The sequence below is a fragment of the Eucyclogobius newberryi genome, unplaced genomic scaffold, assembly GCF_026437365.1.
Source record: "Eucyclogobius newberryi isolate DKJ021-1_F unplaced genomic scaffold, fEucNew1.0.hap1 SCAF_46, whole genome shotgun sequence".
Classification (NCBI taxonomy): domain Eukaryota; kingdom Metazoa; phylum Chordata; class Actinopteri; order Gobiiformes; family Gobiidae; genus Eucyclogobius; species Eucyclogobius newberryi.
In genome coordinates, this window is record NW_027316123.1 from 574,009 (window position 1) to 588,397 (window position 14,389).

At 45.4% G+C, this 14,389-nt stretch overlaps 1 non-coding gene across 1 annotated transcript; it reads right to left on the reverse strand.

The window, feature by feature from the left end:
* Positions 1 to 3,375: 3,375 nt before the first annotated feature.
* Positions 3,376 to 3,448, reverse strand: trnak-cuu (transfer RNA lysine (anticodon CUU)). Its single transcript has one exon. It is a non-coding gene; the product is annotated as a tRNA-Lys (tRNA).
* Positions 3,449 to 14,389: the final 10,941 nt, after the last annotated feature.

Below are 14,389 nucleotides of genomic sequence, written 5' to 3' on the forward strand. Positions count from 1 at the left end.
TAAGTCCCTCAGGGGCATATGGTGCTATACTATGATGGTCAGATCACCTCCAGGCCCCAGGGGAGTGCTTTTCTGGGGGCAAACAGTGCACTGATGATGGGGGATTATTTCATTTTGCTCATTTTGGTGTTTTTTCACATTTTAACCCATTTTCAACCCTTTTGCTCACAACTTCATACTACGGCCCGGAAAAACGACAGAGTCGCTCGGGTATAGTGTACTATTGCCGAAAAACGACAGAGTCCCTCGGGTATAGTGTACTATTGCCGAAAAACGACAGAGTCCCTCGGGTATAGTGTACTATTGCCGAAAAACGACAGAGTCCCTCGGGTATAGTGTACTATTGCCGAAAAACGACAGAGTCCCTCGGGTATAGTGTACTATTGGCTGGAAGCTCGTTTTTTTTTCTAAGTCCAGCAGGGGTATATGGTACTATATTCTGGTGGTCAGATCACCTCCAGGCCCCAGGGGAGTGCTTTTCTGGGGGCAAACAGTGCACTGATGATGGGGGATTATTTCATTTTGCTCATTTTGGTGTTTTTTCACATTTTAACCCATTTTCACCCCTTTTGCTCACATCTTCAAACTCGGGCCCTGATTACAAGTTCTGACCAAATGATGACAAACACGGTATTTATTATGTATTTTTTTCATTTTTTTTATTTTTCCAACTTATACATCCATCATTGGTGCCAGGCAGGTTGTGGAGAAAGCAGTGAAGAAAGGAGAGAGCCATCACAGAAAAGATGTCCATCCAGGGTCAAGGTACCCTGCACTTTTACATATCCAAATGACAGCATTTAAAGTTTTTTAGCGTATGGTATCTCTCGTTGCATGGAACCGCACAGAGGCCAACGCCACACTGACGGCACCTGTACTTTGTTTGCCGCCTGCCTTTGGTACGAGAGCGGTCAGAGCACACGGCGCAGTCTGGACGTCCCTCTGCTTGACAAAGCCAATGACGCTCTGTGAGTCTCTGTGGCATTTCACCCTCCGGTCTTGAGCGCCTCTCTTGTTTTTTGGAGTGATCAGCCAGTAATGCATCAATAATGTTCTGAATGTAAACCTTTAAAGGTTTGTGTGGGCCTGGAGTGGATTTGGTGTATATGATGTGTGAGTTGACAATACTTATGCTTATAATGGCATTGAATATGCGATGATACCATTTCCGGGACCTGTGTGAAAAGAGGTATGTCTTCATCCTCTGGTCAGCAGTGTCCACTCCACCCATGTAGGCGTTGTACTGGTCGACACATACAGGTCTTTTGATGTCACGGAAGCCAGTGTCATCTGTCTTGGATCGGATCCTCCTCTGAACACAATCATTTCCATGGACTGTGGACAACATGGTGAGACGTTTAGTATCGTGCCAAGCACAAGCCAGGAGTTTTCCCTTTCTGCAAAAAACTGGGTCATCTCCTTTTTTCAGCTGTAAGACACTTTTACCAAGGCATTTTGGCATCCCCAACCTGGTAATCCTTACCGTCCCACACAGTCCAGTTTCCAAATCTGCTAATTCATTTGCAATTACAGGCGAGGTATATTAACTGTCCATGTAAATCTCGTGTCCTTTACCCGTAAAGGGAGAAACCAACTCACGGACAACTGCGTGTGTTGCACTGATGTTGCTTGCATTATTTTTGTACTGTCCAGTGTGCATTGACCAGCGCAAAACATACCCTGAACAGCTTTCACTCAGGGCATACACTCTATAGCCATATTTGTCAGGTTTATTCGGAGAGTAACATTTTAGTGAAGATCTCCCCTTGAAAGCTATTGTCATTTCATCTAAAGAAAGCTCCTTGATTGGACTGTAAACTGCTGCAAATTTGGGAATAATCAAATCTATTATTGGGCGGACTTTGAACAGTTTATCGTGCCCGGGCTCGCCTGTTCTCACATAATCATTATTGTTGACAAAATGAAAGAACGAAAGAATGATTTCAAATCTGTTTCTTGACATTACATTTCCAAATCCAGGCGTTTGTGTAAGCCAAAATGTTCCCCAGTAATCCTCGATTTCAGGTTTCTCAACAAGGCCCATGGAGAGATGCAAAGCGAAGAAAGCTTTCATTTCGGTGACTGATACATCATACCACTCAAGAAATCTTGAATGTGGCTTCAGAATCATAGGTGCCATACACTGATGTGCATATATATTTGTCTCATCAGTAATGAAAGTCCAAAACTGATCGGTCAGAAAGAGTGACAGAATATCAAATGGATTAGCATCCGTCAGATCCATCTCTCCTGTGTAGCCAACTGGGCCTTCAAAAGGTTTGATCCATGCCTCAAATACCTCGACCTCTCTCAGCATGTCCCAGCTCTCATCCACCGGGCAAGTTTTACTGCAGCCACTGGTTCCACTGGTTCCTCGCCTCCGTCTGTCCTTTGCACCTGTCCGTTGTTTCGAAGTCCCTTCATCTCCACTTGGAAATCCATCGTCACTCTCGGGGAGATAATACCCTTCAGAGTCAGAATCTGCTGTAAATTGCATGCCACGTGTACTTCCTCCAGCCATTTTTTTCCTTACCGGATCTGCCCTGGATCATACCTGGCTAATAAAGGGAAGTTGCACCGAACCGACCAATGACTGAAGTGATTCATTTTCTACTATTATTTCATTAATTTCCTTGTACGGTAAAGTTGCATTTCTGCGACTTTGGCGCTTAAAGGGTTAAAGCATTGGGAATATAAAACCTTAAACAGTGGAAAAATACGTAACACAAGGTGAAACATGCGGTGTACGGAGTTGATTCGGACAAACATTCATGGCATAATCACATAAAACATAGTTTTCATCGGGGCGTCCTCCTGTAAGACTGTGGGGGAGAAGGTCTGTTATCGCCAAAGTCACAGCGGCTCCCTGCGGTGAGGGAGAGAGGGAAAAAGAAAACCCCCCAATGTTCAAAGAGAGATTTTCTGTTATCTGGCCGTGGAATGTCCATCTCCATTCCCCTACACTTGCAATGAGTTCAAATATAGGACAACCCCATTGTCAGGAGTGGTATTAGAACCCATTCCTCCACTTGTAGACCAAATTTGCTTACGCTTAGGTAGGAGTTTACCTTGACCCTGACACCTTGGACATTTCAGCGATGCTGACATTGAGCTCCCTTGTCTCGAAGATAACGTTCCAAAAATCAGTACAAAGTAAATGCTTTGGCAACCTTACACTAGATGAAGTCTTTCCATTTATGTAGAGTACATATAAAGAGATGACTTTAACAGGTGATGAGAATTGAGTGAAATAGTTGAAATCTCATTGTTACAGAGGGTTTAATTATTCTTCTTTCGGTTCCAACAGAAGAAAATTTATGACCAAGATTTCATGTGTTGTAATGGAAAGCAGTCCATAAAGCTTAAAATCAACTCCGCCCAACGTGGGGCTCGAACCCACGACCCTGAGATTAAGAGTCTCATGGTCTACCAACGGAGCTAGCCGGGCTGGGTGTCCAACAGTCAAGAAAAGGTCATCATGAAAACCCAGAATTTTTCAGTTTTAAGTCTGGTAAATTAATCTGTCACTTTAATTTCTCAGTGAGTGGTCACAATTACAGTATAAGACATATGATATGGGGACAACATGCCAACAGTTCACTCTGAATGTACTCAATGCTTTGACAGTACAGCATCTACGTAGTAGTTGATTGGCCATCACATCACAATTCATCATTGGAAGTAACACTTCATTTGAAATCTTAAGCCAATACGACAAGTTCTCAGTCCATTGTAGAAAAAGCTTCAGTTGTAGTCATCTGGACTCAGTTAGAAAAAAAAGACGTTTCGACTCTCATCCAAGAGTCATTGTCAATAAAAGAATTTAGGTCGAGAACTCCGATATTTATACTATTCTGTGGTAAGTCCAGCCCATTGGGAGGAGCCTTCCTGAAGAGGAAAGAGTTGGACGGGAAACTCCAAATAGAAGTATATAGGAAACCTACACACACGGACCAGTATCTGCTCTTTGGTTCCAACCACCCACTACAGCACAAGCTGGGTGTGATCAGAACCTTACAACACAGAGCTCAAGGTGTGCCCACCAGCTCAGAGGGCAAGGAGAAAGAGAAAAAACATGTCCGAAATGCCCTCTCAGCCTGTGGTTACCCCGCTTGGGCTCTCAACAGAGTGAAGAGAACCAAGAAGCAGGTCAAAAGGGAAACTGAACAGAGAAGGAAGGGTGTTTCTATCCCTTATGTTTCTGGCCTGTTGGAAAAACTGCAGAGATTTTTTAGACAACACGAAGTCCCTGTTTATTTTAAACCAGGAAACACTTTAAGACAAAAACTGGTTCATCCTAAGGACAAGTTGCCGACTTAAAAACAGAGCAATGTAGTTTATTCTATCCAATGCAGTGAAGAAAGTTGTAAAGAACGTTACATAAGTGAGACTAAACAGCCTCTACACAAGAGGCTCTATCAGCACAGAAGAAATACAAGTTCAGGACCACTGAGCGCCGTGCATCTCCATCTTGAAGCCTCTAATCACTCGTTTGAAGACGGTGAGGTGAAGGTTTTAAGCAGGGAGAAAAGATGGTTTGAAAGAGGAGTTAAGGAAGCTATTTTTGTTAAAAAAGAAAAAACCTTCTTTAAACAGAAACGGAGGGCTAAGGTTCAATCTTCCTGTAGTCTACAATGGGATCCTGAAACCCTGGAGAGGTAGAGGACCTTTAGATGTTAATCAGGTACTCAGGGTGGGTGAGCCAGGGTCTCACAAAGACAAAGGGGAGACTAATAGCCCATTAAAGGGTTGAATAGGCTCGGTAGATACCAAGAGGGTAATTTTCTGTTGAAACAAATAACTCTTTCCTCTTCAGGAAGGCTCCTCCCAATGGGCTGGACTTACCACAGAATAGTATAAATATCGCAGTTCTCGACCTAAATTCTTTTATTGGCTAACTATTTCACAGAAAACACTCATTAACTATTTTTTTTTTTGAACACAATGTGAGAGTTTCAATATAAATACCTGAAGTGCTGATAACTCTTGATCTTTGGAAGCCGTCTGAAGAAGGGACTCAGATGCTTCTGCCAGTCGAAGTTCTTGACAAACACCATCCGCCGTTCCAACAAGCTGTGGGATATTGAGGTGAGACTCAGGAGAGCTGTTTTCCACTCCCTGATGACAAGGGCGACAATGTAAACAAAATGAGAACAGAAGAAACATATCTTAAGCCGAGAGCAGCACTGAAGTTTTGCCAGGCTAATGTTAACACATTACAGTAGTCAAATAATACAAACTAACCTCCGCGATGTCTTCCAAAGTGTCAACCCTGGTCTTCATGTATGCTCGCTTGATAAGTCCAAAGCCGCAATCAGGGGAGAATTTGGTGTGGCCAGCAATGAGAAAGTGGATGTCCATTGTGTAGTGAAGCTTGGCCCCGGCTGCAAAGGGTTGGACGGAAAGTGTATCTGTAGTAGACAGAGAGAGAGAGAAAGGAGATTAGATTAATACACATGACATTTGATTAAGACGTATATGTCTCTATAATTGCTATTCTGCATAATCACTATTATTAGTACCTGCTGTGCAAAGTCAAAGCTGTAATGCATCCTGAGGTCTTTGCTTGCTGGCGGTGAGGGTCCGAAAGACAGCACATTAGATTCTGTTGTGGAGATCTGTGCGTGGCCTGCAGCTTCTGATGTGTGGGAGAAGCTGTTTCCACAGTGATCTGAAGCTTGATTTACAAACTGCAGGCTCACCTGAAAAACAGATGTTGCTTATGGTTAATTATACTCTAATCATTAATACATGAAAATCACCAAAATAATGTTTTACACTTACCACGCTCCTTAGCAGACTTCACGTAGAGACAGGTCATGTCAGTCAGGGTGTCGTTGCCAATTCTGAAAAGGGGAAAAAAAGGATTAGGGTTAACAGTAATATGGGAATAACAAGCTTCACAGAAAACAGTTCACATTGTGGTGTATTTAAGATGCAAAACGCGGAGATATTGGGACATCTTCCCTCGGCTAGCGATGCTAGCTAGCTGACTTGAGATAACACGGCTCGTAAAAGCACGCCTTCCCACGCCGAAAAATAACCCGATAACATAGCAAAGTTTAGCTTACAACTTAGCTCCGAATAGCTGCGTTTAGCTCCGGGCTGTGGGGGTAACAGCCGGTTTAGTCCACCATAAAACAGACACAAAGCACGACCCACACAACCCACGGGCCAACCCACGCCGAAAAATAACCCGATAACATGGTGATAACAGCAAGTAGTCACATTAAGCCCGTATTACAGAGAGCACTGAAGCAACATGTTAGCTTAGCATTAGCTCCACCGGAGCAGACAAGTAAGATTCTAAAGTGATCACGAGACCGCCTTAAAACACAGCGTTAAAGCAATAATTTAGTAGTAAAGGAAAAGTGTACCTGAGTAAACAGTTCCGTTGCAATGTAGTCCAGGAAATGTAAGCTCTGAAGACTGTGCTCTGCAGACGGTCTGGAGTAATGAGAGGAAAACACGGAGCAGCAGCTGCCATGCGGATCACAGCTGATTGGTGGAAAATGTAAACAATACGTTGGCTAGAAAAAGGTGATGCCCCCCAGGAGAGCAGGAAAAAGACCCAAAAACTCCACATTTTTAACAGCTTAATGTATACGTTAAAGACAACCAATAGTGTTATCTGAAGCACACAGGGGCTTATTCATAACTTCAACTAGCACATTCTGCAAAAAAATGAAAATCACACATATGAAGAAAAAAATCTTTTTTGGGGTTTATCTCAGTTTCACCGAGGCCGACATGTACCGGTATTTGGGCTGCTGCGCCACATATTATAATCAAAACTAGATACTAATTTGAACAAAACTGGAAAAAACCAAAACGTTCTAGAATATTACAAAAATATGTTAATGACCTCAACCATTAACATATTTTTTTATTTTTGCTAACACGTTTAAATTTATCATGTGGAGAACCAAATCATGAGAAAAACTGATTTATTAAAACATTTGACACAATATTGAATGTGGTTCAGACGAGCTTTTGTTTAACTCATGTGCAACAATACAAACTATGACTGTTCAAACTATTAATGTTCAAACTATGACTGTTCAAACTATCCATCCATTTCATCCATCCATTTTCTACCGCTTGTTCCCTTTCGGGGTCGCGGGTGAATGGAGCCTATCCCAGTGACTTCGGGCCTTAGGCGGGGTCCACCCTGGACAGTGGCCAACTTGTCGCAGGATTAACACAGAGACATAGACATTAAAACTCAAACTTCAAACTATGACTGTTCAAACTAAACTCGTATATTCTCTACATATTTTACATCAGACACTGTTTCAAACTTCATTTGAACTTTCTTTCAGTTCAAATATTTTCCTGGTGTAATGTAACTGTATCTAACTCTTTGTCAGAATTTAAAAAGTGATGTTCTTATTTCATCTAAAACTGCACCAATGATACTATTTGTGTTCTGTTTGTTTTTCTGTAGATTTTCAGTGTGTTTTGTGTTGTCTTTGAATCCTAATATTAAAAGTGTCTCAGAGCCACAGAATGAGTAACACTGGTTATACAATGGTGAAGGCAAACAGCATCATCTTTACTCTGGAACTTTCAAATCAACAATAAAGTCATATTGGGTCCTGGCTAAATTCACATCTATGCTTGACCATGAGTGTCGCCCCCTGCAGGACACTCTGTCCCCTGCAGGACACTCTGTCCGCTCTGGAGAGCAGCTTCAGTGAGAGACTGATCCATCCTCGCTGTGGGAAGGAAAGGTTTCGCAGGTCTTTCCTTCTGCTGTCACACTTTATAACAAACACTGCCCTGAACATGTGCAATACTGAATTAACCATATGCAATATCAATATAATATGTCATATTCATGTGCATACAACTGATGTAAATAAGAGTGTTTTATTTACTTACTTACTATTAGTATTATTTAGTCTTATGCTAGCTATTTTTACTTTACTTTATTTTATTATTATTATTTTATTATTATCTTTTAAAACTTTTACTGTTTGACTTGATGTTGAAAATACTAATGTATTTAATGCATTGTTGCACAACCTGAATGAATTTGAATCAACTTTAATTTAACTAGCTTTACTTTAAGCATTAATTGTAATAATTATGATGATTGTGAGATTGATGATTATCAATAATTGTTTCTTGTAACTGGTTGCATTTTTATATACCGGTGTATATATTGTATAAATATTGTTGGTGTTTTTTCCTCGACCTCTGTCTTGTAAGTCAGGTTTTTCCCACACCCTGATTTCCTCTTGAGAGGCGCGAGCGACCAAATTAACCTACACCGTCCTCATCGGGCTCATCTCGGACGGGGATGAGTTTGTCCACAGGAGGGAGGTGGACGGGCTGGTGTCCTGGTGCAGCAGTAACAACATGGAGTTCAACGCCCAGAAGACAGCGGAGATGATCGTGGACAGGGTAGTCACAGCCCCCCAGCCCCCCCTCACCATCACAGACTCCCCCATCTCCACTGTGGACTCCTTCCGCTTTCTCGGCACCACCATCACCAGGACCTCAAGTGGGAGCCACCATCAGCTCCTCATCCAGAAGGCCCAGTAGAGGATGAACTTCCTGCAGCAGCTGAGAAAAGTCAAGCTGCCAGTGCAGATTGTTTTGACTTTATTCGGCTGGATTGAGTGTTTTCGTCGTTGCGATGTGTCTTGGCTCTGAGTCCCCCGACTCCGGCCCCGCCCCCCGGCCGGCGCCGTACCGCGTTTACACAAAGGAGGAACTCATGAAACTGCGGAGAACAGTCGTCTTACCCGGAGATCGTCACGTTATCCCGGCGGACATCCTAAGGAAAACGCAACGAGGCAGACGGGCTGGACTTAAACTCCGAGAGAAGAGAGGAGAAAACAGGAAGTCGGTTCCCGCCGTAGTCATGGGTAACGTGAGGTCCCTTCAAAATAAAATGACGGAAATAGCGAGCCTCATGCGGTCCCAGAGGATTTATAGGGACAGCAGCGTCTTGATTTTCACAGAGACCTGGTTAACAGCAGAAATGCCAGACTCTATTGTAGGTTTGGACAATTTTCATCTGCTGCGGGCGGACAGAACGAAAGAATCCGGGAAGAAAAGAGGAGGAGGTCTGGCGGTGTATGTGAACACGAGCTGGTCCAAACCCGAACACTGCACAGTGAGGGAGCAGCTATGTAGCAAGGATATTGAACTATTGGCTATTAGCATGAGGCCATATTATCTGCCCCGGGAGTTCTCACATGTGATTTTGATCGCAGTCTATGTGGCCCCGTCTGCCAATGCTGAAAATGCTTGTGAAGCACTGCTCTCCTGCACTTGTAGGCTGCAAACACAGCACCCACAGGCTCTCTTCCTCATCTCTGGTGACTTTAACCACGCTTCTCCCTCTTCTGTTCTACCAACATACACCCAGTATGTTACCTGCCCCACCAGAGACAATAGAACATTGGACTTGTTTTTTGCCAACACCAAAGAGGCTTATTCTTCTTCCCCCCTCCCTCCCCTGGGCAGCTTGGACCACAACCTTGTACATCTGAGGCCTGTGTATGAACCCATCGTGCGCAGGCAGCCTGTGGTGTCCCGTGAGGTGAGGATGTGGTCTGCTGAGAGCGAGGAGGCTCTGAGGGACTGCTTCAGCACCACTGTCTGGACTGAGCTTTACGACCCACATGGGGAGGACATCAACACCATCACAGAGTGCATCACGGACTACATCAACTTCTGTTTTGAGAACATTGTTCCCTCCCGGACGGTGCGGTGTTTTCCAAACAACAAGCCATGGATTAACCGTGAACTGAAGGCTCTGCTGAAGGAGAAGAAGAGAGCCTTCAGGTCAGGGAACAAGGAGGAGCTGAGGAGCCTGAAGCTGAGGGTGGTACCACAGGTCTGGAAGACCTCCTGTCTGGTACCTGTGCCTAAGACACCGCGCCCCAAAAACCTCAACAGCTTCAGGCCAGTGGCTCTCACGTCCCACCTGATGAAGACACTGGAGCGGCTAGTCCTGGACCACCTCCGCTCCACCGTGAGCTCAGCCATGGACCCGCTGCAGTTTGCATATCGGTCTGGCATCGGAGTGGAGGACGCCGTCATCTCCCTGCTGCACCGCTCTCTCTCTCACCTGGAAAAGCCTGGCAGCTCTGTGAGGATTCTGTTCTTCGATCTTTCCAGCGCCTTCAACACCATCCAGCCGCTGCTCCTGAGGGACAAGCTGGAGACGGCTGGTGTGGAGTATGACCTGGCAGAGTGGATCCTGGACTACCTCACAGACCGACCCCAGTTTGTGAGAGCCCGGAACTGTGTGTCTGACACTCGGACCTGCAGTGTGGGGGCGCCCCAGGGCACTGTCCTCGCGCCCTTTCTCTTCACCCTTTACACTGCAGACTTCAGACATGACACGGACAGCTGTGTCCAGCAGAAATTCTCTGACGACTCTGCCATCATCGGACTCATCACGGACGACGATGACGCGGAGTACAGAGGACTGGCGCAGGACTTTGTGGACTGGTGTCAGCGGAATCACCTCCTCATCAGCGCGGGGAAGACCAAGGAGATGGTGGTGGATTTCCGCAGACGCCACCCCACTGCCCCCTCACCAGTGAACATCCAGGGACGGGACATTGAGAGAGTGGACTCATACAAGTACCTGGGTGTTCATCTGAACCACAAACTGGACTGGACTCATAACACAGACGCACTGTACAGGAAGAGCCAGAGTCGGCTCTACCTCCTGAGGAGACTCAGGTCTTTTGGAGTGACAGGGCCACTCCTGAAGACCTTCTACGACTCTGTGGTGGCACCAGCCCTCCTGTAAGGTGTGGCCTGCTGGAGCAGCAGCATCACAGAGAGGGAGAGGAAGAGGCTGGACAGAGTCATCAAGAAGTCCAGCTCCGTCCTGGGCTGTGCTCTGGACTCGGTGCAGGAGGTGGGGGACAGGAGGGTCCTGGCTAGATTCACATCTATGCTGGACCATGAGTGTCACCCCCTGCAGGACACTCTCTCCGCTCTGGAGAGCAGCTTCAGTGAGAGACTGATCCACCCTCGATGTGTGAAGGAAAGGTTCCGTAGGTCTTTCCTTCCTGCTGCTGTCAGACTTTATAACAAAAATTGTTAGTACTGAACACTCGCAATACTGACCTAACCTAATACTGATGTGCAATTCTGTCATATGTGCAATTGCTGTTGGAATTCATGTGCAATTACTGTGAAATTCATGTGCAATCTATGTGCTGTTGTGACACATATTCATGTGCAATTGCTGTCGTGATCACATGCAATGGTATTTATTTATTTATTTATTTATTTGTCTATGGGAGTTTTTATTTTTTTATTTATTTATAGGAGATCTTCTACTGAAAGTGTTTTTCAGACTTCCTATAAGTGATCTGTTCTTCTGTATCTACCTCTCCTATCTACCTGCGTTGCACCAATGAAATTTCCCCATGTGGGACAATAAAGGAATATCTTATCTTATCTTATCTTATCTTAGATAATGGTGCAGTTCTACACGGCCATCATTGAGTCCATCCTCACCTCCTCCATCACCTCCTCCATCACCATGTGGTACGCTGGAGCCACAACGAGGAAGAAACAGAGACTACAGAGCATTGTGTGCTCTGATGAGAAGGTGATCGGTTTCAGACTTCCATCTCTGCAGGACCTGTACGTCTCCAGGGCTCTGGGACGAACAGGTCGGATCACGACCCTTCTCATCCTGGACACGGACTATTTGAGCCACTCCTCTCAGGCAGGAGGCCACTCCCCTCAGGCAGGAGGCTACAGTCCATCCGGACCAGAACCTCCCGTCATAGGAACAGTTTCTTTCCCTCTGCCGTTGGACTCATGAACACTGCTTAAGCACTTTGCACTCACTGCACTGTTCACTTCTTATTTAATACAAATATCATAATCATACTTATAATAATAATAATACATCTTTTATTTACATAGCGCTTTTCAGGGACCCAAAGACGCTTGACATATACACAAAAAAAAGGGGGGGGGGGTATTTACAGACGGGGGGGACAGCACGTACAATACACAATAATGAACAGATAAAATGAACAAGACAGGAGAGGTAGAAAGAAAGTGATGGGGATGTAACGGGGGGTAGAAGTGTAGACAGTGGGGTAGGGGAGGCTAGGGGAGGGGGAGGTCATAGGCTTGGGTGAAGAGGTGTGTTTTTCTAGGCGGGATTAAAATGTTGTGAGTGAGGGAGAGTGGGACAGGGGGGGAGGGAGTTCCAGAGTCGGGGGCTGTTCGGGAGAATGCTCTGTCACCAATAGTTTTGAGTCGGGATGTTGGTGCAGCCAGGGTGAGAGTGGAGGAGGAGCGGAGGGCTCGGGAGGGGCGGTGGGGGATGAGGAGGTCAGACAGGTAGGGGGGGGGCAAGGTGGTGAAGAGCTTTGAAGGTGAGGAGGAGTATTTTAAAGTTTATGCGCTGCTTGATGGGGAGAGAGTGGAGAGAGCGGAGAACGGGAGTGATGTGATCACGGGACCGGGTGTGGGTGAGGAGGAGGGTGTGGGTGAGGAAGGTGTGGGTGAGGAGGAGGGTGTGGGTGAGGAGGAGGGTGTAGGTGAGGAGGGTGTAGGTGAGGAGGAGGGTGTAGGTGAGGAGGAGGGTGTGGGTGAGGAGGAGGGTGTGGGTGAGGAGGCGGGTGTGGGTGAGGAGGGTGTGGGTGAGGAGGCGGGTGTGGGTGAGGAGGCGGGTGAGGAGGAGGGTGTGGGTGAGGAGGGTGTGGGTGAGGAGGCGGGTGTGGGTGAGGAGGGTGTGGGTGAGGAGGCGGGTGTGGGTGAGGAGGAGGGTGTGGGTGAGGAGGCGGGTGTGGGTGAGGAGGCGGGTGTGGGTGAGGAGGAGGGTGTGGGTGAGGAGGAGGGTGTGGGTGAGGAGGAGGGTGTGGGTGAGGAGGGTGTGGGTGAGGAGGCGGGCAGCGGAGTTTTGGACCATTTGGAGTCTGTGGAGGGAATGGGAGGAGATGCCAGTGAGGAGGGAGTTGCAGTAGTCGAGGCGGGAGGAGATGAAGGCATGGATGAGGGATTCAGCAGCGGGGAGGGTGAGGCAGTGTCTGATTTTGGCGGATGCGGCGGAGGTGGACATATGAGGTCTTGACGATGTGGCTGACATGGGGAGTGAAGGAGAGGGTGGGGTCCATGATGACACCGAGATTGCGTACCAGGGTGGAGGGGGTGAGGGTGGAGGGGGTGATGGTCGAGGTATCGATGCTGAGTGAAAAGGGACCAGTTTTATTGAGAGTGGATTTGGTGCCAATGAGGAGGAGCTCTGTTTCGCCGCAAATCTATCCCTGGAAAATGATATTTACATGTCATTTCACCCCTCATTGTGCCTCCTAGTGGAATAAAAGGGTCATTGTTTCAAACAAAAAGACACTTTTCAATTATATTACTGGTTTGACCAAAATATGATATTTGAGTCATGTGACTTTTGTCAGCAGCAGAAACTATAGAACATCTGTTTTATTCTTGTCAGTGGTAAAGAATTTATGACAAGATATTCTCATAGCTACTGAAATAATACCAAATGAGACCTTTAATGAAATAAACATTTCAACATTATGGGTAAATATCATAGTCACAAAACAAATATTGTGTGCTTTAAAAATGAATTTAAAATGTTTCTATCTTCAGTCAATTATCAAAAAATAAGAGTAAATTTGTTGAAGTATTTTGTCCAGCTGCTGATACTTTTTTGTTATCATTAAAGATGTATTTAGTTTGCCTTAAAGGTGCCCTAACATGCTTTTTTTCACGTTTCGTAGTCTATCCTAAGTGTATAATTGATAATATCCTTGCACAATAAAAATGTCTAAGACGACATATTATAACATAAAACAGAAAATAAAACAGATCAAAGGCGTGAAAAATAATAAGAATAATCATCGTCAAAGGTATTTTTTCTTTTAATCAAAAGTAACTTCTGTGCTGTATGAATCTTTTCTCTGACACGTGTCATTCATCTTCCTGCTACAGCCACAAAAGCAAGTCATTAATGACCAATGAACACGAGCCGGACTTTTTCTAACATAAGAAAGGAAAAGAGGATGAAGCAAACGTAACACTAGAGGGCGCACTTGACTTGTCTTCATTGAGTGACAGAAGCAAATACTTTGTACCAAAAGAAAACAACAGTGAGAAGTGCCCCAGGGTTAAACATCTAGAACAAAATACACAAGTCGTTTATTAGTGATGTTTGAAATATGATAACATTAGCTTTTGTATATTTATCACAGAATCTGGGGCTTCTTGAAGCTCCGCCGCCCGTAACAACCAGACACTCCCACTCTCTCTGCTCAGGACACAAGACTTTAAAGTCTAGAGGTCTGTGTAGTTCAGCAGAACAGCAGCTTTTATAAACTTATCAACTCTTATGACCTTCATCCATGCTGTTACTGCAAAAGGAAACGTG